This window comes from Natator depressus, chromosome 8, assembly GCF_965152275.1.
Source record: "Natator depressus isolate rNatDep1 chromosome 8, rNatDep2.hap1, whole genome shotgun sequence".
NCBI lineage: Eukaryota > Metazoa > Chordata > Testudines > Cheloniidae > Natator > Natator depressus.
In genome coordinates, this window is record NC_134241.1 from 84,208,095 (window position 1) to 84,234,598 (window position 26,504).

Genomic DNA, 26,504 nt, shown 5'->3' on the forward strand with positions numbered 1-26,504 from the left:
GGTTTTCAGAAAGTCACATTAAGAACATCTCCCATTATTGCCTTAAGGGACACTGAACCAAGTATCTTTTAAAGTCATGCAGACTGCTTAATATAATTCCTGGGAAGCATAACGATGAAATCTGGTGGGATTTTTTTTTTAAAACCAAACTGTATTTCCTGTACATCATATACAGGACCAGTTTGATACTTTTCATTCTTTCACTAGCACTGGTTTTCTAGCATTGATAGAATGTCAGTGTTGAAGAGCAAGGCAGGGCTATTCTATTGACATAGGCTAGCAGCCAGTCCAGATGGATCTCATTAGATCCAATCTATGGCGTAAAAGGGTTTGTGTGTTCTTCTATGGGGAATGAGAGACTGGGCAGTGAGGGAAACTCTTTAAAAAAACTGACTCGGAGGAAGCTCAGGCTACAATTTATATTGTGTTATTCTTCAACTGGGAATAAAGTAGAACTCAAGAAAGGGGGCTGGGCATTTGGATGTTAACTCAGCATATGTGTGCTGTGTAGAGGGTGGCCTGGGAACTTTGCTTGTTCACGCTGGTATTATTGGCTTGAGTTTATTAACAGAAAAAGAATGCTGAACTCTTTGTTTTGCTGCAGAAATTTAATCTACAATCAGATATAAAGTAGATTAAGTTTGGGTCCTACTAAGTTTGACATATCACTTCAATATTCTATCTGAAGATCCCTTTCCAAATAAAAATAAAGGAAACTGACAATGTAAAATATGTTTCTTATTCTAAAATATAGGATAGGAGATGACTCTGGAGTAGATAGAAGGCTGTAGTTTGCTTGAAAGGCTCTATAACAAAATCTCAGGAGCACAGGAAGTTCACCTGTATTACATCTCTCTCTCTCTCATTTGTCCATCTCTCTAAGATTGCTAGATTGTTCTGTAATTTTGATCAGTCCCCTTTGGAGTGCTTACATTCCCTTCTACAGTGCTTAATTTGTACCCAGGGCTTGCCATAGCTGAGCCCTGGCACCTCTAGGCTTCGCAGTTCATAGCCCCACCACCTTGGCGCGTGCTGCAGCCATTATGAAAGTAAAAAAAATGCTTCAGCCCTGGCACCTAATTCATTACAAATTAAGCATTGTCCTTCTACTTTAATATCCTCATACGATTTTATTTAATGTGAATTTTATATTGTTGTTCAGATCAAAACCCTGCAAACCCCCACTTGATACCTTCCGATATTTGGACTAGTAATTATTTGACTCTTGGACAATTTATTTCCCCAAATATGTGTTCAAACCATACAGCCTGTTTCCAACTTCTCAATAAGTTTGTGGTGTTGTATCAAAAATGTACTCCTATCAAGTTAAGTTATACCTCCTTCATTATTGCTGCCCAATGTTACATAGAACAAAACATTTTTAAAGGCATCAGTTGAAATTTGTTTGGCCAAACCTGTTTGATTAGTCTACATGCTTCCATGCCAGCATCTCCTCTCCATTGCAAGGCAAATGTTTACATTGAGATTTTCTTATTATCAGTTCTACTATCTTACACAGAGCAGAGTTAAATGAACTGGTCAATACTTCCCCCGTTCTCCCTTTTTGAAGATTGGAACCATGTTGGCTTTTCTCCCGTCAGGTGCCTAATCTGTCTTCCAGCATTTATCAGAAGTGATTGCTAATAGTTCTATTTAGCAAAAAGAAAAGGAGGACTTGTGGCACCATAGAGACTAACCAATTTATTTGAGCATAAGCTTTCGTGAGCTATAGCTCACTTCATTGGAGTTAGGCCACTCTAGGGTATATTTTGTTCTATCCTGCTGATTTGTATGTTTAATTTTAATAGATATTCCTGTACCATCTCTTTATTGCTAATTTGCTCTGGATCACTTCAATACTCATTTAAATTTGATAACTCAATAATTAACTTTAATTTTTATTATAAAAGAAGTATTATTTACTACTTCAGCTTCCTTTGTACTTCTTCACCTATTATTCCACCCTCAGGTTTATTTAATAGACCCTATTAATTCCTCTAATTTTATCTTTTTTGTGGAATACTGTATTTGTAGAAATTTTTTTATTTCCTTCAGCCCTCTTCATTAGCATGTTTCTACTATGCTTTTTTTTCTGCCCTCTGCATTTCTCGTTTTTACTTGTTCCTCCCGGTTTTTATATATTTCATAGTTCTATTTCTGTTTCATTTGTATTATTAACTGTCTTAGCTATGTTTGTCTTACTGCTCTTCTTTTCTTTTAACCGAAATGCTTGCCTTTCTCTTTTTTATGCTATTCCTCAACATATGTATACTAAATTTGCACTCTTTTTCTCCTGATAACTGTACCACTATAACAGGACCCTTCTGCGAACTAACTAACAATTTCCAGTTAATTTTATTGAGGCAATGGTGTTCATGTCACCATAGGCAACAATTCTGGCAGGTGTCTGTATTTTCTACCCAGCCCAGGTGAACGCACCTCACCTCCCACCATACCCAAACTGAGCCTGGACACTATGTCAGGGAAAACGCACAGCTGCTTCCCCAAAAGTTGAGAGAGGTCACGAAGCAATACTAACAATCTGTGCTGGACCTTGGAGTAAATGAGGAATCCAATAGTGATTGGAGAACTCCAATCATGTTGGTCTGTAAGCCAGATGGAACTACCCGATTTTGAATCAAATTTAGAAAAGTCAATGCCATATCAAAATTTAACACATAATTCATACTGTGCATTGATGAGCGAACAGATCACTTGTGTGAAGCCAAATATATTACCACCTTGGATCTTACCAAAGGATATTGGCAAATTCCACCCATGCCAGAGGCTCAAGAAAAAATGGCCTTTGCTGACCCCTTTGGCTTGTATCAGTTCCAGACCATGCTGTTTGACTTATCTCGTGCTCCAGCAACATTTCGACAGCTAATGGACCAACTCACCCATCCCCATAATAGTTATGTCACCACATTCCATGACGATGTCTTGATTTATAGCCAGAGCTGGGATGACACCTGAAGCTGCTATATTCTGGACCCTCAAAGAGGTCAGACTAACAGCAAACTCCAACAAATGCAACATAGGCAAAGACAAAACAATCTACCTGAAGTATACCTTGGGGAAGGGCCACGTATGACTTCTGGTGGACAAGGTCCAGACCTGAAGGACCTGCCACACTCTGACTTCAAAGAAGCAGGTGCAAAAACAAATGGATATAAACTGGCCTCCAACAAGTTTAGGCTTGAAATTACATGAAATTTTCTAACCATCAGAGGAGTGAAATTTTGGAACAGCCTTCCAAGGGGAGTAGAAGGGGCAAAAACCCTAAATTGTTTCAAGACTGAGCTTGATAAGTTTATGGAGGGGGTGGTAGGCATATGGTCCATCTGTGACTATTACTAGCAAATATCTCCCATTTCCAGAGATGGGACACTAGATAAGGTGGCTCTGAGTTATCACAGAGAATTCTTTCCCAGATATCTGCCTGATGGGTCTCCCCCACATGCCCAGGGTCTAACTCAGGGATCGGCACACGGCCTGACAGGGTAAGACCCCTGGCGGGCCGGGCCAGTTTGTTTACCTGCCGTGTCCACAGGTTTGGCCAATTGCAGCTCCCACTGGCCGCGGTTCGCTGCTCCAGGCCAATGGGGGCTGTGGGAAGCGGTGCGGGCCGAGGGATGTGCTGGCTGCAGCTTCCTGCAGCCCCCATTGACCTGGGATGGCAAACGGCAGCCAGTGGGAGTTACGATCGGCCGAACCTGTGGACGCGGCAGGTAAACAAACCAGCCCGGCCCGCCAGGGGTCTTACTATGGCGGGCTATGTGCCAAACGTTGCTGATCCCTGGTCTAACTGATTGCCATATTTGGGCTTTGGAGGGAATCTTCCCCCATCTCAGACTGGCAGAGACCCTGGGATTTTTCGCCTTTCTCTGCAGTGTGGGACATGAGTCACTTGTAAGTTTAAACTAAAGTAAATGGTGGATTCTCTGTAACTGGAGTCTTTAAATCAAGATTTGAGGACTTCAGTAACTGACCCAGAGGTTATGAGCCTATTACAGGAGTAGGTGGGTGATGTTCTGTGGCCTATGGTGTACAGAAGGTTGGACTAGATTATCATAGTGGTCCCTTCTAGCCTTAAAGTCTATGAGTCTTTGAGGTACGCAGGTTTCTGGAAATGGTGGTATACTACTGCTGGTTTGCACTGGGATTCTCATCTACTGTGGCCCCTCTCACCAGTCTGCTCCAAGACGGTAGCCCAAAAAGATTCACTGGATGAAGGCCTATGAGACAGCCTTTCAAACTCTAAAGGCTCACCTCCGGAGTGATCTCGTCCTCTACAGCCTAGATTTCACCAAAAAATGTCTCCCAGACTGATGCCTCTGAAGTTGGTTTGGGAGCATTCTTGTCCCAAGTGGCCGGCAGGGAACATCCTCAACCTATGTTGAAAATTGTTCCCAAGAGCAAAAAGCCTACTCTGTACTAGAAAAAGAAGGTTTGACTGTGACGTAGGCCATGGAGGCACTCTGATGTTACCTCCTAAGCATAAACTTCACCCTAGCCAGGTGCTGCCCTTCTGGCTCCATGCCATGAAAGACACCAATCCCTGACTCATGATTTAAACCATGCCTCCACTCTTGCTGCCCATGGTACTGCAGCTACACTGCTATTTAACTCCATTGAGCTACCACAAATATGTGTATGCGAGCAGGGGAATCACGCCCTTATCTCGTAATGTGGACATAGCCATAGTGGTCCTTTGGCCACGAGGGGTCTCTGGACCACAATTTGGGGACCATTGAATTAGGGCACTAGCAGATGGAGGCTTCCTTTTAAATAGGACAAGGGGGACCTGTTATGTGCCCCATCCAGGACAGCAATAGAAGTAGAGACATCTTTATTTGCCAGCGGGCTCAAGTTACTATCCTACAGAGCTGTCAGCCTTACGCAAAGCAGCATTTACTCTACAGCATGTGGCACTGGAGCATGATTGGTAAATATCACACTAATGGAGGTGCCTCCATGAGCTCCCAGCACTGTCTGAGTGTTGGTTTGCATGCCTCTTTCACCTGCCTAACATGTCCGCATCGCTCGGGAAATTACTGAGCAGCCCAGGTGTTCAGGTAAGACCTACCAGTGAGGCTGAGTGGAAAGGGAAAATGCAGAAAATGATTTTAATGTTAAAATACAGAAACTGATCTTCATTATTTGATCAGGCAAAACATCTGCAGAATTCACATCATTTTACATGTGCAAGGAATGAAGCCTCAGGTCCACAGCTGGAAAGGATATTCTGTTACAATTGTTATCATTTAATGAGACTGTTTTAGCTGGCCATATTTGTTGGACAGGTGCAGTATCTGAAAAATTAATAATGAAGAGTACCTACTCAGGAAAATGGGGTAAAAATCACGAGACTTTCCCATTTAGCAATATTATTGGGGTTTTTAGTGTGTGTCCTGTGGAATTTTTTTTTTTGGTTGCTTTTTTGTTTTCGTTTGTTTTAGATTTGTGGGTGGGTGGGTGGTGGGGATGTTTAAATCTCTGGGGGTTGGCAGCACTGCAAATAGTGAGTAGGGAGGCTGAAAAGCACGAATCCCAGATATTATTCCTTTAACTGAAAGCTTTGTAAATATTCTAGGAAATAACATGTCATTTACTTTATTTTTCCTAATGGAAGAGTAGATGATAATGATTGTATCATTAGACTATTTATTATTGCTATATGTATTGTGGCAATTCCTAAAGGGGACAGTTGGACCAACCCTCTTTTGTGCTCCATGCTGTACCTGTGCATAGAAAGAGACTGTCCACATCTTAAGGAATTTATAAGATTCCATGACTATGCAATAGATTTTTACTTGTGTTTTTTTTCCAATATAGTTTGCACTAATTTAGGCTCCAGTCATGCATACACTTCTGTATGTGCTTAATTTTAAGCACCTGAGTAGTCTCACTGACACAAAATAGCTACTCATGGGAGTAAAGTCAAGCTTGTGTTAAGTGTTTTGGTGAAAATACTTTCAACTTTGCTTGATTAAGTGGTGCTTTCCAGTAGATGGCAGCATACAGTCAATCTTTTTTTTTTTTTTTTAAAGAAAATCCTTTGACTTTAATAAGTGAAAAAATAAATGTGAAGGAAAAACTTACTGAAGTCCACACAACAATATTTAAGACATTGTTTGCTAAGTGCCTATGTTTGATGTAATCCCCAAATATTTGATTTCTATTTGGTTTTATTGTTAACAAATACTTTGAGAAATTGGTGTAGAGAACCACACTCCAAGTAGCTCAAAAAGGAAAATTCAATGTGGTCTGCAGTAAATAGAAAAGAGTCTCCCTTTGTCTGACTGTAGGTTTTTGGTTTTTTTCAGGCCTGAAGCTGTGTAAAAAGGTTGAACCAGAACAGAGGAAAACATTGTTAGATTTCATAGATTTAATTTACTTTTAAAAAAATTGACCTATGAACCATGTTGTAATCTAAAAGTTACTATTCAGGAAGGATTTAATTGAAAGAGAAGCATGTAATTTGTAAACTGCTTTGATTTTTTTTTATTTTATTTTTTTTTGGGTACCCTCGGTTGCAGTGTTTTTCAGAAATGTCTAACGATTCCATTTCTACCAATCCAAGAATGAATTATTATAATGACCTACATAGTCACCTAATGCTACTGATTAAAAACATGATTGCCTGCACTGGAAAGATAAAAATATCCTTTCTTCCCAGGCAGAATGGTATGAAAAAAATATTTTTCTGTCTATAAACAAGTTCACCTTGGACTAAATCCTGTGAGGTGCTGAGCATTCTCAACTCTTGACTCCACTGAAAGGTCAGGATATTCAAGACCCCACAGTATCTGGCCTCTTAATTCTTGTAATAAGTATTAATATTTTATGGCAAAACTTTATCGTATGTGATTAATATTCTATAGCTATAATGTATGAAGAAATGTTCTAATGCAGAGAGACCCAAAACATTTCTTTGTGTTGCTGTTAGGCAATACTTAAAGGTTTATTATTATTTATTACTTATTGATTCAATTAAAATGAGTGTCAAAAATAAGTGAACTCTGATACCTTTTATTTAATCTTTTAAATAAGTTTAAGTTCATTCATTTTTTAATTAATCCAAAGGCTTACAAACAAAGAAAGTAGCCCTGGGATAAGAGGGACGGTAGCTCATGGATCAGTAATTGGTCAAAAGATAGGAAATAAAGGGTAGGAATAAACGGTCAGTTTTTACAGTGGAGAGAGTTACATAACGGGGTCCTGCAAAGATCTGTATTCAGACCAGTACTCTTCAATAAAGGGGTAAACAGTGAGGCAGCAAAGGTTGCAGACAATACAAAATTACTCAAAATAGTTAAGTTCAACTGACTGTGAAGAGTTACAAAGGGATTCACAAAACTGGGTGACTGGGCAATAAAATGGCAGATTAAGTTCAATGACGATAAATACAAAATTGTGCACCTTGAAAAATATAATCCCAACTATACATACAAAATGAAGGGATCTAAATTAGCTATTACCTCTCAAGAAAGAGATGGTGGAGTCGTGGATAATTCTCTAAAAACATCTGCTCAATGTGCACCAGCAGTCAAAAAAGCTAACGGAATGTTAGGAACCATTAGGAAAGGGATAGAAAATATAATGCTGCAATATAAATCCATGGTAGGCCCAGACCTTGATTATTGCATGCAGTTCTGGTCGCCCTATCTCAAAAAAGATAAATTAGAATTGGGAAAAGTACAGAGAAGGGCAGCAAAAATGATTAGGGGTATGGAACAGCTTCCATAGGAGGAGAATTAAACAGGCTGGGACTCTTTAGCTTAGAAAACAGACAACTAAGTGGGGGATATGATGGAGGTCTATAAAATCATGACTGGTATGGAGAAAGTGAATAGGGAAGTGTTACTTATCTCTTCACGTAACACAAGAATCAGGGGGTCACCCAATGAAATTAATAGGTAACAGATTTTTAAAAAAACATAAGGAAGTACTTCTTCACACTGTGCACAGTCTACCTGTGGAACTTGTTTCCAGGGGATGTTGTGAAGGCCAAAAGTATAACTGGATTCAAAAAAATAAATAGATAATTTCATAGAGGTTATGTACATCAGTGGTTACTAGCCAAGATGTTGAGGGATTCAACCCCATGCTCTGGGCGTCCCTCTGTCTGCCAGAGGCTGGGACTGGATGATAGGATAGCTCACTCAAAAATTGCCCTGTTGTGTTTATTCCCTCTAAAGCATCTGGTACATGCTACTGTTGGAAGACAGGATACTGGGCTAGGTGGACCATTGTTCTGACCCAGTAGGGCTGTTCTTATGTTCTTAATCATATAATTCCCAGTTCTACCACCGTTAGTCACAGTGAGTACAATACTCTGCAACTAATCCCACTAATATCATACCACAACCTATATTTTTGACTCATGTCTTTCCTGGCTAGTGAAAGTGGGGAAGACAGAGTCCATTGCTTGTGGAGGTAGTCAATGTAGCCCTCAGGATAAGCATGTAGTCAACTTCTCTCATGGAAGTTGCTGTGCAGTCTCCACCCAAGAAACCAACACTGCCATTGCTAATCCAGCCAGCTGTCTAATCACTGTCTACAATTTTTATTAAGATTATAGAAAAGACTGGACAAGACAACTCTGAGTTGTCTTGACCCATGTCAGTCTCAGTACAGACTTGGGTCGACATCAAAGACTGCATCAATGGTGTTAGTAGCTGGTGTCCTCATTGCATTGCACATTGCTGATCATGAGCTGCTGTCTTACCTGTGGATTGTAACAAGTGTGGATGGAGCTACTCTCAGTGACTCCATTCCATCCTTGCTGAGTCTTTCCAGAGGAGTGTCTTGGGCAATTGTCTTTATATGCAGCACCTATATAGATCGAGTTCTAGAAGAGTCTGTCCTGTCCCGCTCTTGTTGAACGTGTATATGGTGCCATTGGGAAGGTTAGTGAGGAGGCATGGGTATGGTCATCTCCGTATACTGATAACAACCTATATTTCGGTCTATATTTCAGTCTTATGTGATCCAGCCATTGCTATTGAACAGCTTGTCTGGGTGAGATTGGGCAGAGGTGAGAGCTAGCTGGTTGAAGCACAATCTGAATAAGTCATGATGCTTGTAGGCTTGCAGATGAAACTAGAAGACAGAATTCCTGATTCATGGTGTATCTGGTATTTGTTACTTAAGTTAATATACTGAGGGTAATAGATCCCCAGATGCTGTTAGATGCTCATATAATAGCAGTGATGTGGAAGGCTTTTTTCCATCTTTGTCCAGCTTGAAGAATTTTTTTCACATGCTAGCATTGTTACTGTGGCTCATCCCTTTGTCACCATGAGATTAGACTACTGTAATGCACTCGACATAGGACTACACTTTAAAGCAGCATAGAAAATGAAGCTGACGTAAAATGCAGCATCTCACCTGATAAGCCCTGTTTTCTTGCCAAGAGCAAGTGACATCAATGTGCCATGTTTTGCATTTCACACAAAGTCCTGTGTGGCTTGAGTTTGTCTACTTGACAAGCCACACCTGTGATTAGTGGAGTTGCTCAAACTGGAGCTCCCTCAGTATAAATGAGAGGAAGCTGTCCGCATGGCATTCTCTATGAGGGCCCTCCACGTTGGTTCCTGTTCCACCTTCTGCTCCAATATACCCTGAATTTGTTGAGCACACTGCCAGACTTGCAAATATACCCAGGTTTGAAGGGATGGAGGAGCAAGGTATGGTCTGATGTTTGTGGGGGAGGGAATTAATTATTTGGTTTGATATGCTGTGGTTGGTTATTTTCTGGCCTGGGGTATTGGGAGCAGCTACTGACTTAATAACGGATTTTTATTTCATTTTAGAGCTTTTGACAATGGCCTAGAGATGTAGATAAACCCATATATTATAAACAAACTATGCTCTTCAGCATACAGGACACAAATATAATAATAGTCTCTGCCACAAGGAATTTTTTTCATTTCTAAAAGAATCTCATGTATAGTACATAATTTATCTCTGCTGTGTCCCATGTGAGGGAGACCTACAAATAGGAAACCATGACATCAGGTTGAAATTTGGCCCTATGGAAGTCAACAGTTTTGCCAGGGATTTTAACCCAAGAGATTAAATAATTTGCACAAGCGCACACATGAAGTCTGTGGCAGAACCAGGAATTAAACCCAGCTGTCCTGCATCTCAGTTCAACACATTATCCACATAAATATGCTTTCCCGCTAAGTCTTACAGTCAAAGAGGGCATGATCATCAGAGGTTCAAGGACAGTTTCTAGTACATACAGGCAAGACCAAACACACTGGTGAACCAAGTGGACAGTGCCAGGTTAAGGGCTTTTGATTGATGAGGGTTTTTGAATATATAGTTTTCATGAACTCGCTGTCTTGTTATCTAAGATGATGCTGGGTAAGTTTGTGGGCATTGCGGCCAAAGTGAATCTTTAAGCTTTCTGTTAAACAAATGGTTCCCATATGCAAACAGATGGTAACATTTTCAAAAGCACCTAAGTGCCATTTCCAAAACAATCTTAAATTGCAAGCATCTAAGTCTTAAGTTTACTAAGGCACAGATTTTTAAAGGTATTTAGGTATTGTTACACTCAGTGTTGCAACATCTAACTAACTTTGGTGCCTAATTCTCATTTTCAAAAGGGCTTTAGGCAATTAGGAGCCAAAATCCCTTTAACTGTTAAGCACAGCAATGCCTAAATATCTTCGTATTTAGGAGCCTAACTCCTACTTCGGAAAACGAGACTTAGGGTCTTAAGTCACATAAGTGGTTTTGAACATTTCACCCTGAATCTAGTGCTGCAAATATTCTGTAATCCTCCTCTTCATACGCTGATAAAGTCCTACTCTCTTCCATCTCTAATTTGGTTCTCTTAGACTTAACTTGGAAGGCATTTTATTTTGTGTACTTTTCCATGGGGAATGTTGTCCTCTTGCAACTTAGATTTCCTGCTAACAGACACTTGGAATCTGTCCTGTACCCAGTGGGCTTTCTTGTGGAGCCAGCATGTACTGTACTGTATGTGACAGATAAGCCAGGTTCTTTCTTGAACAATTTCTGTAATGTATTAAGCATAACTATCTTTCTTTCAGTGTCAGGCATGCGTGTCTTATTCTAATTATTTCTTCCCTCCAACATTTTTGTTTAAATTGCTGCCACAAATAATAGTTATAATGGTCATTTTCCATTGTCACTATAGAGAGGGGATCTTCTATAATTATTGTTTAAACTGAGAATATCTCATTGAAAATGTTAAAATATCTGTGGCTGCATAATAATATATTAACAGGTCCACCCAGATATTCTGTTTTAGTTCAGGTGAGGTAAAGACGCTATTCTTCATCTCTTAGACCATATCTACACTACAAAATTAAATCGATCTAGCTTACATCAGCATACAGCTGGCGCAGTAATTACATCACTTGTGGATGTCTACACTTTGCGCCTTTTGTTAGTGGTGTGCATCCTGAGCAGGAGCACTTGTATCGATTGTAACGTCAGTGTGGGGCATTGTTGGATGGCTCCAGAAAACCAGTAACAGTCAATATAAGTAACGCAGTGTCTACAGTGACACTATGTCGACCTGACTACATCGACCTTGACTCTACGTCGGTCATGGAAGTGGAGTTATTAAGTCAGCATAGTGGGGCAGTTATGTTGGTGGGAGTGAAAGTTAAGTATAAACACTTCCATAGTTAGGTCGATGTAAACTGCCTTGCATTGACCTAACTCTAGTGTAGACCAGACCTTAGTCCTCTATCACCTGAGTTGCTCATGTGATGACAACACAAATAATAAAAGAGACATGATTGGATACTCAGTGAGAAAGCACAGACAGATGCAGGTATGCTAGGTTCTGCATTTCCCTTTCCACCCACACAGAGCTGTGAGCAACTTGTTACCCTACCCGAAGAAGCAGATGTTCTCGTTTCTTATTCTTTGGGGGGGGGAGGGGGTAGCTAATCAGCATCAGCCCTGCCTCTTTCTTCTACTACTCTTCAGTAATATTTGCGTTTACACTCCTGCAAGGCACCTAATAAGACAATTTTCATTAGCAGTTTCTTTTTACTCCAGGGGAGAACCATCTGCTGGCATCTGTTGCTCTAAGTCTCTCACTACTATATTAACTAATATAACAATTTAAAACTGTACAGCATGTTTTATCTCCACACTATGCAATTTTAAAATTGTGTTGCATGCATGTTACAGAAGTACATTTGAGCCTTGCTGGGGATTGGGGTTAAGCTCAAACGCAGTCTGACTAATGCAGTTCACTACCCCTTTGGGAACTATATCGGACTCACTAAACCAGTTTTGAAAACTGTTTCAAAGCAAATTATACTTAAGGCTGAGTTAGCTTACTGCCAACGTGGACACGGCTTATGTCAGACTCTGCACAGACTTGTAATGCTATAAGCAGTTATAAGCTGGTGCCAAAGTCACAAACTGAGCAAACAAAGCAACAAAGCCAAAAATGTACTTCAGCACCAGAAAGAAAGAAAGTGATGTCAATAACTCTATCGGATTGCTTTTTAGAAGATGCTACAGAATGATGTCTTTAGAAAAAGGAGGCAGAACTGCGATGGACCAGACTGTCACGCGATTGACTCTGCTATGGTTGTTTGCAGCAATGATTGCACTGAGCTACTTCAGCCTTTGTGTGCATTTTTCCCTGGGGTTTCTGTTAGAACTTTGATAATTCTCCTGTTTTTCTTTGCTCTACATATCTCTCAGTCACCTTCTTTCTGGGTAAGGAAAACTTAATAGGACTCCTCTTGGAACCCAAAACCTTACTCATTAATTGGTACCAAAGTCACCACTGAACAATGCCAGCCACACCTTTGCTGTCTCAGCTTAGAAAGCAAGAGTGGGGGAAGAGGAATTAAACCCAGGTGTCCTGCATAACTCTGCCATGCACTACCAGTAGGTCACAGGTTGTCTTTTAGAGCAGAGTGGTTTTCAGCCTGTGGTGTGTGGACCCATGGGGTCCACAGACTATGTCTAAGATTTCCAAAGAGGTCGGCACCTCCTTTCAAAAATTTCCAGGGTTGAAAACCCCTGTTTTAGAGTAATAGCTGTACACGTGTAGTTTTCTGAACAGGTCAGTAGTTATGGCACTGGTGGTATAAAATCTGTAGATACTTTTCATTCTACTTACTCATCTGTATTAAGTTGTTTTATTAGTAAGCCAGTTGAATAGATAGTTTGCCTGCACTTCATCTGTACTTTTCCCCTTTTAAAGTGGATTCAACTGTGCTCCAGTCTAAATGAGAAAAATATACCTAAAATGGCTGCATGCCTGTAAATAGAGACTGGACCGACCACAATGGCAGCTGCTGGGTCTCCAGCACTTTTTGCCTAAATATGGCTGTAGGAGCCTAACTTTAGGCACCCAAGCAGATTAGATATTCTGAACAAGTCAATACTAATAATGCAGTTTTACTGCTATCAAAAATAAACGTTCTTGGAATTTCTGCATCCTCATTTTTGTTTTTAAATTAGTGACTGAGACAAGTGTCATTTAACTTCTGCTTTCTGGGTTTGACCCACCCATTGCCATTCTGTCTCTGAACCACGAGGGTTCCATTCTAAATCCCTTCTGTGGTAATAGGTAGGACACAAACAGCAAGATCAAGCACTGGCTGTAGATTGCTTAATAATTTGGTTTCCTTTGGTGTTTGAGCATAATTTCGCTCTCTTTTGCATGAACTTTTTTGAAAACCAGGTCTTGCCAGATAATTAGACAGAAGGCCACTCCTAAAAAGCAAATAAGTAATGGGGAAACAATCAAAGCCAATGGTCTTGTTGTCTCAGTAATTCAGTGGAAGTTATACTTATTGCTCTTAAATTGAACATATGCTGAAGTTTCTTCTGCTGGTCACTTTGTTGCTTGTACTAGAGAATTACAAAGAGGACTAATTACTCCACAAAGGTTCAGTCCAAGAACGTATGTATTAGATATCTGAGGCACCTAGAATTACTATAAATGGAGGAGATAAGAGGGAAAAAGTCTCTTTCTTTCTTTCTTTCTTTCTTTCTTTCTTTCTTTCTTTCTTTCTTTCTTTCTTTCTTTCTTTCTTTCTAACTCTAATTTGTTTACTTTGATCGATTGACAGTGCTTTGTCTGGGGCTACAACACTGTATAGTGCTTGTGTAGTCAGTTTCACTGTTTCCCCTTTAGAGTCACTGTCCCCTATAGTTTCGATGGGTCTTTCAGACTGCAGCTGGGGAGAGAAAAATGTTTTTAAAAGTAGAGAAATGGGATTGTAAAACTGGTGGTGGCCCTGAAACTATTTTAACTCATTTTATAGAAATTGACTAGATTTCAACTGCTGGAGTCTCTTAAACTATTTTGTTGTCCTTTTTTGTCTCTTTTGTAATAAAAAAGGGGAAAAAAATAAGTATAGCATTTGAGGAATGAAAGCTGTGAGTGCAAGTGCTCTTTGTGATTTTGATCCATAACTGAGCTGTAAAAGGGGGGTTGAACTTCAACATAGTGCTTTTCCTGGTGCTGGTGCTTTACAATGAACCATTTAAGTGACTCTCTTTTTTAAGAATGTCCATCTAACCACCCTGAACATCCCTAAAGTCCTAGTCTTGCAAACACAGATGCATATGAGTACTTTTGCTCTTAAGAGTAGTTGCATTGAAGCAAGTCAAGTCACGTGAATCAAATTACTGATGTGCCTCAATGGTTACAGGATTGGGCCCCGAGTTACTGTCTGCAGCAACTGCCTTTTGTTGGCCATTTTATTCGTCATATAGGACAAACAAAAGTTACTAATACTAGAATAGATTATGCAGATTCCTTCTTTTGATCTGGTGACCAGCGCTTTTGTAAGGAAAATATACTCTTTAGAAAGAGACACTTTATTGGAAATCCAAAATAAAACGAGCTAAGAACCCTGCCAGCAGGACCGAACAGAGGATTTTTTGGGAGGGGGAGAGGCTAGACCTGTGAAGCATTTTGATATCAACTGCTTCTTACTCCAGGTCCCACCTCCACCACCACAACTGCCCAAACAAAATAAAAATAGAGCAAACGAGTGTGGCCCAAAGTCACTAGTGACTTAGGACCCAGTCTTGCAAACATGTACTGAGGCCACTCCGATACTTGTGTGAGCAATGCTACTCAATTGTGTACATGTTTCAGGATTTGGGCCCCAGGAGTGACAATTTTCATGGGTTTTATTCACTTCTTATATGTTGATGACTACCCATGGAAATCATATTGCTGCCATAAAACACCATATTTCAATTACAGGGAAAAATAAATATTTTCTGAAAGAGTTCTGCATATTTCACATAAAACATGCTAATTTATAAGATTATAATTATGCCAACAATTAGAAAATCACTCCAATCAAAGTCATGTAATAGGATTGGTTCTTCAGTATCAAGATCATATCGAGTTGGATTTTTCTCTTACCTGCACTGTAACAAAGAAATTCCTGATTAGTCTGGTGAAAGTTAGACCAGAATTGGACACCATGGTGTCTGAACTACATGTTACATCTACAGATTATGGCAGGGGTGGGCAAACTTTTTGGCCTGAGGGCCACATTGGGGGTTGCGAAACCGTATGGAGGGCCGGGTAGGGAAGGCTGTGCCTCCCCAAACAGCCTGGCCCCCATCCCCTACCCACCCCCTCCCACTTCCCGCCCCCTAACTGCCCCCCTCAGAATCCCCGACCCAGCCAACCCCGCTGATCCCTATCCGCTGACTGCCCCGACCCCTATCCACTCCCCCGCCCCCTGACAGGCCCCCCGGGATTCCCACGCCTATCCAACTGCCCCCTGCTCCCTGTCCTCTGACTGCCCCCCAGGACTCCCTGCCTCCCTGGAGTACTGTCATGGATGGGTATAAACTGTTCAGGAAGGACAGGGAGGCCAGAAAAGGTGGGGGAATTGCACTGTATGTAAGGGAGCAGTATAACTGCTCAGAGCTCCGGTATGAAACTGCAGAAAAACCTGAGAGTCTCTGGATTAAGTTTAGAAGCCTGAGCAACAAGGGTGATGTCGTGGTGGGAGTCTGCTATAGACCACCGGACCAGGGGGATGAGGTGGACGAGGCTTTCTTCCGGCAAGTTGCAGAAGCTACTAGATCGCACGCCCTGGTTCTCATGGGCGACTTCAATCATCCTGATATCTGCTGGGAGAGCAATACAGCGGTGCACAGACAATCCAAGAAGTTTTTGGAAACTGTAGGGGACAATTTCCTGGTGCAAGTGCTGGAGGAACCAACTAGGGGCGGAGCTCTTCTTGACCTGCTACTCACAAACCAGGAAGAATTAGTAGGGGAAGCAAAAGTGGATGGGAACCTGGGAGGCAGTGACCATGAGATGGTCGAGTTCAGGATCCTGTCACAAGGAAGAAAGGAAAGCAGCAGAATACGGACCCTGGACTTCAGAAAAGCAGACTTTGACTCCCTCAGGGAACTGATGGGCAGGATCCCCTGGGAGAATAACATGAGGGGGAAAGGAGTCCAGGCGAGCTGGCTGTATTTTAAAGAATCCTTATTGAGGTTACAGGGACAAACCATCCCGATGAGTCGAAAGAATAGTAAATATGGCAGGTGACCAGCTTGGCTTAACAGTGAAATCCTTGCTGATCTTTAAACACAAAAAAGAGGCTTACAAGAAGCGGAAGATTGGACAAATGACCAGGGATAAGTATATAAATATTCCTTGGGCATGTAGGAATGGAATCAGGAAGGCGAAATCACACCTAGAGTTGCAGCTAGCAAGAGATGTAAAGAGTAACAAGAAGGGTTTCTTCAGGTATGTTGGCAATAAGAAGAAAGCCAAGGAAAGTGTGGGCCCCTTACTAAATGAGGGAGGCAACCTAGTGACAGAGGATGTGGGAAAAGCTAATGTACTCAATGCTTTCTTTGCCTCTGTCTTCACGAACAAGGTCAGCTCCCAGACTACTGCACTGGGCAGCACAGCATGGGGAGGAGGTGGCCAGCCCTCTGTGAAGGAAGAAGTGGTTCGGAACTATTTAGAAAAACTGGACGTACACAAGTCCATGGGGCCGGATGCGTTGCATCCGAGAGTGCTAAAGGAATTGGCAGATGTGATTGCAGAGCCATTGGCCATTATCTTTGAAAACTCGTGGCGATCAGGGGAAGTCCCAGAAGACTGGAAAAAGGCTAATGTAGTGCCCATCTTTAAAAAAGGGAAGAAGGATGATCCTGGGAACTACAGGCCGGTCAGCCTCACCTCAGTCCCCGGAAAAATCATGGAGCATGTCCTCAAGGAATCAATTCTGAAGCAATTAGACGAGAGGAAAGTGATCAGGAAGAGTCAGCATGGATTCACCAAGGGAAAGTCATGCCTGACAAATCTAATTGCCTTCTATGATGAGATAACTGGTTCTGTGGATGAAGGGAAAGCAGTGGACGTGTTATTCCTCGACTTTAGCAAAGCTTTTGACACGGTCTCCCACAGTATTCTTGCCAACAAGTTAAAGAAGTATGGGGTGGATGGATGGACTACAGGGTGGGTAGAAAGTTGCCTAGATTGTCGGGCTCAATGGGTAGTGATCAATGGCTCCATGTCTAGTTGGCAGCCGGTATCTAGCGGAGTGCCCCAAGGGTCGGTCCTGGGGCCGGTTTTGTTCAATATCTTCATTAATGATCTGGAGGATGGTGTGGATTGCACCCTCAGCAAGTTTGACACTAAACTGGGAGGAGTGGTAGATACGCTGGAGGGTAGGGATAGGATACAGAGGGCCCTCGACAAATTGGAGGATTGGGCCAAAAAAAATCTGATGAGGTGCAACAAGGACAAGTGCAGAGTCCTGCACTTAGGATGGAAGAATCCAATGCACCACTACAGACTAGGGACCGAATGGCTAGGCAGCAGTTCTGCAGAGAAGGACCTAGGGGTGACAGTGGACGAGAAGCTGGATATAAGTCGACAGTGTGCCCTTGTTGCCAAGAAGGCCAATGGCATTTTGGGGTGTATAAGTTGGGGCATTGCCAGGAGATCGAGGGATGTGATCATTCCCCTCTATTCGACATTGGTGAGGCCTCATCTGGAGTACTGTGTCCAGTTTTGGGCCCCACACTACAAGAAGGATGTGGAAAAATTGGAGAGAGTCCAGCGAAGGGCAACAAAAATGATTAGGGGACTGGAACACATAAGTTATGAGGAGAGGCTGAGGGAACTGGGATTGTTTAGTCTACGGAAGAGAAGAATGAGGGGGGATTTGATAGCTGCTTTTAACTACCTGAAAGGTGGATCCAAAGAGGATGGATCTAGACTATTCTCAGTGATAGCAGATGACAGGACAAGGAGTCGTGGTCTCAAGTTGCAGTGGGGGAGGTTTAGGTTGGATATTAGGAAAAAAATTTTCACTAGGAGGGTGGTGAAACAGTGGAATGCTTTACCTAGGGAGGTGGTGGAATCCCCTTCCTTAGAAGTTTTTAAGGTCAGGCTTGACAAAGCCCTGGCTGGGATGATTTAGTTGGGATTGGTCCTGCTCTGGGCAGGGGGTTGGGCTAGATGGCCTCCAGAGGTCCCTTCCAACTCTGTTATTCTATGATTCTATGATTCTTATCCAACCCCCCTGCTCCCCATCCCCTGACTGCCCTCTGGGACCCTCTGCCCCTTATCCAACCCCGCTCTCCGCCCCCTTACCATGCTGCTCAGAGCAGCAGGAGTTCACAGCCCGCCTCCCAGCCAGAGCCAGCCACGCCGCCATGCTGCCCGGCAGGAGCAGCGGGCCAGAGCGTGTGTGGCACAGCCAGTTGAGGCTGTGGGGGAGGGGGGACAGCAGGGAGGGGCCAGGGGCTAGCATCCCCGGCCGGAAGCTCAAGGGCCAGGCAGGATGGTCCCGTGGGCCAGATGTGGCCTGCAGGCCATAGTTTGCCCACCTCTGGATTATGGTCTAGCCAGGTCAAGGTTGAGGACATGGGAGAAGCAGCATGAAGGAACTTGCATTGCAACTGCCTAATTGTACTTTCAGTGAGGATTTAAAATAAAGATAAAGGTATTTGTATCTTAAGCCATATGTTTAATAAAAATGTAATGAAACTATGGCAAAATGGGTGAGTAGGAGTTAGATGTATAATTAAACCTTCTTCTGTAATATAGGGCATTGGAAGGTCAAATTAATAATATGAAATTTCCTTTCCAAATATGAGATATATTGCCTTACTGAAAGCTGTCAATATTTTTAGACTATGAAAACTTTAAAAGAAATGGGGTTTTCAAAAATGAGAAAAAGTTATAATTCATTTAGCAATCTAATATTCATTCAGAAAAAGTGAAAAAAATCCATAAAGAAATATCAGCTATTTTGAGGACAAGAAGTTATATCTTTGGCAGTCTGGAAACCATATTTCTTAAATGTTTTTTAGTTCTAATGCCTACAAGGTGTTTCTAAGATTATTTCCAAGATTTAGTCCAGTAATGATTTATGATATTAAAAAAATGAAGGGTAGAATCACGTGATGAATGGCATTTTATATGAAAACACTGGATGTTTGAGTTTGCCCTTTTTATGGCATCTTTAAGAAACAGAAAATAGGCATGAGGAACTCTTCACAGCTAGGATAAAGGAAATAAAAATTCAGCCAGACTTTTAAATACCATTCTATACAGACAGTTCCCACACAGTGCAAAGAGCAAAGCAACATTTCAATTACCAGGAAAAATAAATATTTTCTGAAAGAGTTCAGCATATTTCACATAGAACATGTTCATTTATAAGATTATAATGATGCCAACAATTAGAAGACTGTGGATATTATTAAAAGGCTATTATCCAAACTGAAGTGCTAAAAATAAATGAGGTCATACATATTTTACAGAACATACTATATGGCAAAATAACTTGTCACGTAGCCGTGGCAATGACTTTTAAGCTGGGTGGCTTTATGTACAAGCTCATATGTTTTTGATGTAATATTTTTGAAAGTGCTGAGCACTCAGCAGCTCCCATTGAGAAGGAATGTGTGAATGGGCAGTCTTGCGTCCAGCTGGCCACTTGAATATATCAATACCCACTTTGCTTGCACGTTGTAATTACATGTGCAAGTTAGGTGCACAATTGCACATATCTTTGCATGTGCAATGGGAGTTGTTGGGTGCTGAGCAGTTTTGAAAACCTTTATTTTGGTGTTTAAATGGAAGCTGAACTCTCCTGAAAAGTTGTCCATTTATTTGGGTGCCTCGCTGGGATCTGGGGAGTACTGAGTTTTTTGTTTTGTTTTAAAATCTGGCCATTTATCTTTCTAGCAGCCTTTTCTGTGTCACACAAAGTCCGCCATCCCAGGGCAAGGATTGAGCAGCCATGCAGGTGTTATACAGCTGCCCTCTACTTGTCTGCAAGGGAGTAATGCCCCTCCTAAGCAGCTATGTGGCTGCCCAGCGCTTCTCTACACCCAGGGTGGAGCACAGGCTCTGCTTTACTTGAGCGTAGGAGAGGAGATGACATTAGGGAGCCTGAGGCATGCTCTGTGTCTTTTCAGCATCCCAGGGCTTAATCCTGTCAAAAACTGTCATTGCCTTCAATGGCAGGGGGAGGAAGGAGTCCTTCCAGTTTGAATTATAGCTGGGGGATCATTAAAGTGTCTGTACAGGCCCCACAGAAACCACCCAGACAACAGCTGTGAAAGGGAAACAGAGCTGTCAGAGGCAGCAGAAGCTCACTTTGAAGAGAGGGGTGAGGGGCGGAGATGCACAGTGAAACCCAAATGTACTAAGCGTGGGGAGCAGGGAGAGTCGGGGGAGTGGGAGGAAGTTGGCATGTTGGGGTGTCAGGGACAGAAGGGAGAATGGTGTGGGTGCTCTGCATAGGGTGTGGGGGGAGTCAGGGTGCCAGATAGGGAGGGGTGTTGGGGGGTGCTCTGCGTGGGAAATGAGGGACAGTTGGGATATCAGAGAGAGAGAGGTGGAGCAGGATGGGTGCTTTGCCTGCGGAATGAGGGGATCTAGTGAGATTCAGCAGGGAGGACTGGGGGGCAGCCAGCTCCTGACTGTCCAGGTAGTTTGCATCTTTCTTGCTGGGAGTAGCTGTTCCCAGCTTGATCACTGCAGTTTCTACCTTCACCCTGGCTGATCCAAGGCACCATGGTGGCTGTTCGAGCCCCTCCAAGTCCTGCTGTTTCCTCCACTCCAACAGCCATGGAGCCCCACCCAGCCTGAGGGTGTGAAATAATTTGCTTAAGACCTGGATACGTGGATGGAAACATAAACCAGCCCCCACAATATTGCCACTGTGGTGGCGCTAGCCCCACTGTCTACCTGGTTCCACCATCTCTGGTCAGCCAGTACGACTCCAGGCCTCCCCTCTCCAAGGTGATTTGAGGAGTGGGTGAAGTTACAAATCATCATTTCCTTCTTCTCAGCATAAGGTACAATTGTTGTTGTACATGTTCTGTTACATCAGAGTCCCTAATGTGAACAAGAGTTAAGGAGCAGGATCTAGAGAGGGTTAGTGGGGATGTGTGCGGAGTTGATTTGCATGAGTTCCTGTCTGACACATGCACACTTCAGTCAATCCCATGCCTAGCTCTTATGGATAGTATGCAGGTCACCCCCATTTCCTCTGTGAACCTGGGCCGACTGTCCCCAGGTCAGTCAACTAATTTCTGTGGCTGGGGTACATGTGCCACGTGTGGCTGTTTTAAACAGGGTTTGGCCCTTTCTCTGTTCATGCTACATAAATGTCTGTTGTAATACAAAGCAGTATCATTGCTTGAAGTTTAATACAGGTACCAAGTACTTAATACCCAACTCAGTTGACTTTTTGAAATTGGTGTTGGCAAAATGCTTAGAGTTCAATTTCTGACACAGTTGCAAAAAAGTTAATTCCTTTTGACTTCTGCCAGTTAGTATTAAACTTATGAGGCATGAAATCATCTAATTCTCGATAATAGGTTTTCTATAGAGCTCCCAGTAGAAAACATTTAAGCTTCAAACATATGTGCCTGGATCTCACAAACCACAGACACATTTATTTATTAACATCTAGACTGTCTGCACTTCTAAGTGTTCAGGAACTAAATACATTTTAAAGATATAATGAAAAACCAGATTCTAATGTTGTCACACCAAATTCAGGCCTGATGTGAGGGATTGTAGCTCGATTGAAGTAAATGGAGGTATACTGGCTTACTTTGGGTCTGAATTGGGCCTGTAACTTTGATGATGTCTCTGATAATAAAGCCAATTGAGGATTCTGACATAGTTATGAATACAAAATTCACATTTTATACCTGTTCTCTTCCTATTTAATTTTTGATGTCTCTTTTCTTCCTTTATAGTTTGAGTGTTGTCTTTGATGTCTGTGTCAAAGATCTGATAGGTTCTGGAAGCCAGATAAGATCCAACTGAGATTAAAAAGTATTCTGATTTGGAGTACAAAAGGGATCAGTTTTAACATGTCAGGTTTCATAAAAAGACAAGGTAGGTGAGGTAATATCTTTTACTGGAGCAACTTGTGTTGGTGAGAGAGTCAAGCTTTCGAGCTTACACAGAGCTCTTTTTCAGGTCTTCAGAGTGCTGTGTAAGCTTGAAAGCTTGTCTGTCTCACCAAAGCTTGTCTGTCTCAGAAGTTGGTCCAGTAAAAGCTATTAGCTCATCGACCTCGTCTCTCTAATATCCTGGGACCAACACAGCTACAACAACACTGCAGAGGTCTCCTAAAAGGCAGGAGGGATAAATGTGTTATGGACATTGAACTCTCATTAACGCTCTCTGTCTTATATTACAGTGAATAAATGTTGCTTGATGATGGTGCTTTAGGTGGTGATTTGGAAGTCTTCTCTGTTTCAGAGTTTAGCCATGTATCTGTTCCTTTACCACTTAAACAAACAAACAAACCCCTTAGCCCTTCATCAGCTTTAATTTTACGGGATGTAGTTGGTTCATGTTGTTTTGTTATTGGAAAGTAGAGTTGTTTGTCCACATAAAACTTTATTTTGCTTCTTACAGACTATTGAGCCTTTCAGCCATTTATCTTCCAACAAAGGACGAGATCCTCAACTGATGTAAATCCATGTAGCTCCATTGACTTCAACTGAAATATACCAGTTTACATGAGCTTATTATCCAGCCCATCACCTGGAATTTTGGGAAGAGCATCCCAAATGGAAGGTATTTTTAGGCAAAAATAAACAGTGGAAAGAAGCAAGAGTTCTGTCTGAGAGGTAATGCTAAAGAGAGTAAGAATTGGAAACAAAATAGACATAAGCTTAGTTTGGAGATGATGTCCTTCATAGAGATGCTACAATAAGAATGAGAACAGTTTCTATATTTGTGTTTCCCTCTTACTATTTTTAATTAAATGTAGCAGAAGGAGTGCAATTTATTGGTACATAATGTTCTATTTATGTTTGTTTATTTAATAAATCTGTTTTGCTTTATTGTTAATAAATTGCTTAACTAATTTATTAACGGTGTCTTTTTTTGCTCCCTCACCTGTGTGTGGGTTAAGCTATGCCTACCAAAGGCAAGTCATTGCAGTGTCAAATTTAATTACATACTGTATTGTTCACCTAACTGGGTCAAAGAGAAACGAAGGAAGGCTGGGCTTAACACTTGGAAGAGGGAGGGTGGGAATAGGAAGAGACCAAAGTACATAATTAGCCTCTGGTGGCAGGAAAAAAAGAGAAGAAAATAGGGAGGTGTTTTTTGAATATTTCAGCAACTTACTACAAACACATGAGTAGTGTTACCACAGTCCATTTCATGAATGTTATTTTTCCAGCGTAGTGGTGTAATCTGCTATACATGTTTTTATATAGAATTAGGAATCCTATGGACTCCAGGTGTCCCTAACAGAGGATACTTTAGCTTTCTCAGGGCCAGACTTTGTTATCTTACTCAAGTTTATAAGTAACTTACTACACAAGGAACCTCATTGAAATGTGTGGGGTGTTTTGCCCAGTATGGTACTTTTCAATGTAAAAGTGCTTAAAATGCATTTATAGTTAAATGGATGAGATCAATGGTAAAGAGCTAAACTGAGTATGCAAAACTGGTACTTTCTAACTCACCAGGCATATGTTCCGTGCAACATTTAAATCCAGTTTTACACCTATTTTAAGGACTAAAGTGGTGCATAGGCCTTTCTACACAGGAGAAAATCTCACCCGATATCTTCACGTGTGTCATCGAGTGCCAGCTACACGTTTTACTAACAAAAGCAAGATTGTTTTTGAGAGTCTAGTCCTGCCTTGTGCGTCAGCATCAGAATTGTCATGTATTGTCCACAATATCATTTTTGTAGAGTCACTTTTTTTGGCTGTAATTGCACTTTGGTCCAAGTTTGCACTTGGATCAGTGTTTGTAGCTACCACTGGAATAAATTCTCTCCATGTGCACGAGTGACATTGGTATAACTGGGATGAAAGATTGTATTAAACTGGAATAAAAATGTTAGTAGCCTGGGGAAATGAACACCACAAAATAACAGAATTGTTGTTTCTGGATTTTGTTCCAAATGAAAGAGGCTAATTCAGGTTCACATTTTGTTGCTAATTTTGCTTTGGATGCAAAATTTTAAACAGGTCTAGCTAAAATGGCACGTTACTCTACTCCATGTTTCTAAAATATTAGCAATCTAAGTGACTGTCTATACCTAAATAGTACACACCCACCTATAGAGGAACATTACAATCATTTCATCGTTATCACAATCATAATGCCTCAAACAAGCTTCAAGGTGACATTGTAGTCACTCAAAAATTACACAGAAGTGTTATGAAGTGACATTTCATCCTGGCATAGTGGTGACATTAGCATCTAATTACCTGGTAGTCAATTTAACATCAGTCACATACTGTATTTCATGTACAGTACAACTTTGATTATCTGAATGTCCTGGGGGACAGTACATAAGTTTGGTTAAATGAGGTTTCAGATGATCGAGAGACTATCCAATAAAATGAATAGGCACTGAAGGACATAACTCTGTTTTAGATACCAGGGAGTTTTAATTATTTGAGGTTTGGTCAATCAAGACTGATCATAACTGCAATGGCCGACCTCTGACTAGTATATCATATCACTGCATGGCAGACCAAAACCTAGTGCCTACATAAAATAAGGGCTTAGATAAATTCTCAGATTTGATCTCTCCGCGTTTTTCCTGCTTACACACATGCACAAAGTTTCATTTCTGGCTGTGTCCTTTTTTGATTGTCCAGTTAAGTTAAAGGATGCATCTTTTCATCTCAATATTTGGGATGTATTCTTATTATCTCATGTTTATTATAGTAAGCCAGATTCTTCAGTCCTTACTTGAACAAAATTGCCCTTGAAGCTACCTCCTTCAGGACAAAATATAATATACACTTTTTCAAGCTAGATTTCCTGCTTAAAAACAGACACTCAAAAATCCCCTTTCACTTGGGTTACAAACAGAGAAACTGGGATCCTATATGTATCTTTTAAAAGCTGGAAGGTTCTCAGTCATGACTGTGGCATAAAAACTGAGATCATTTAACTATGATAGAAGTGGGAGTTTTACTTGAATTGGACTCCAGTATGTAGCTCAGTAGGATTATAATTGGATCACAGTGAACCATATCATTCTGCTGTCCCTATTCTTCAGGGCCATCACTAATTTTTCATCAACAATTGCCTATTTGTCATTACTGTGTTTGATGCTGACTCGTTACTGTTTTTGAGATAAAGAGAAAGAAATAATCAGATTTTGTATTAAAACATGAATAACAGTGATAGCTACCACAGAGATGCTATTAGAGCTGGTTCTTCTTGTTCTCCTGTGCTTCCACCACAGTCCTATTTTTTTCCAGTATTGGATACATGATATGGCCCAGTCTGTAGCCTTAGCAAGATCTTCCATGATGCATGGTTCCTCCAGGAGCTGGCAGACCAATATATGTCCCCTGGTTTGTGTTTCACTGCAGTTACATGTCTGGGTCATTTGAATAACCCCACATCCATATATTGACTTTTGACTTGCCAACTCTTGTTTGGGGGTAACTTAAACATCTCCAGATCCACCTATCCATCTCTGCACCTGTGGGAAGCCCTTTGGCAATGTCAATGTGCATTTGACGTCCTTGTCAAGTATTTTGAGGTGTGTGCACCACATTTCCAGTTATACAGCCATCAGTTATTTTTTTAAGCATTTCTGTTGCAGCTAGGAAGCTTTTCTGCAATTTCAGGCTGCTAACTGCCATGATGTGGCCATGTAACAGATGTCTGGTATCCCTGACCTGTTGCCATCATTCCATTTTGCCTGTGACCCCTCTCTTAAGATCCAGTGGAGCAATTTCTGCAAGCACATAAAGGCTGTTCATGTTTGTTGGTTTTATACATTGGTGAGCTGCCAGAATCTTAACAACCGGTTCCCTCCTCACCCCACCAGGGGGTTGTAGCCAACCCCCGCCCCCCGGGACTCCTGCCCCATCCAACCCCCATCCAACCTCCTTGACACCTCCCCTCCCCTGTCCCCTGACTTCCCCCAGAACCAGGCAGGAGGGTCTCGTGGGCCACCGTAGTGGGTGCCCACCCAGCCCCTAAGAGCCAGAGGGACCTG

General features: G+C 41.7%; 1 protein-coding gene across 2 annotated transcripts in view; it reads left to right on the top strand.

The window, feature by feature from the left end:
- LRRIQ3 (leucine rich repeats and IQ motif containing 3) overlaps positions 1–23,496 on the top strand; it is a 108,268-nt gene extending 84,772 nt beyond the window's left edge. The window contains exon 10 of one of the 2 annotated variants that reach the window (XM_074961533.1): positions 22,928–23,496. The gene's annotated coding sequence lies outside the window, so the exon portion shown is untranslated. The remainder of the gene's footprint in view (positions 1–22,927) is intronic. The other variant, XM_074961532.1, reaches the window with a different exon arrangement.
- The last annotated feature ends 3,008 nt before the right edge of the window (positions 23,497–26,504 follow it).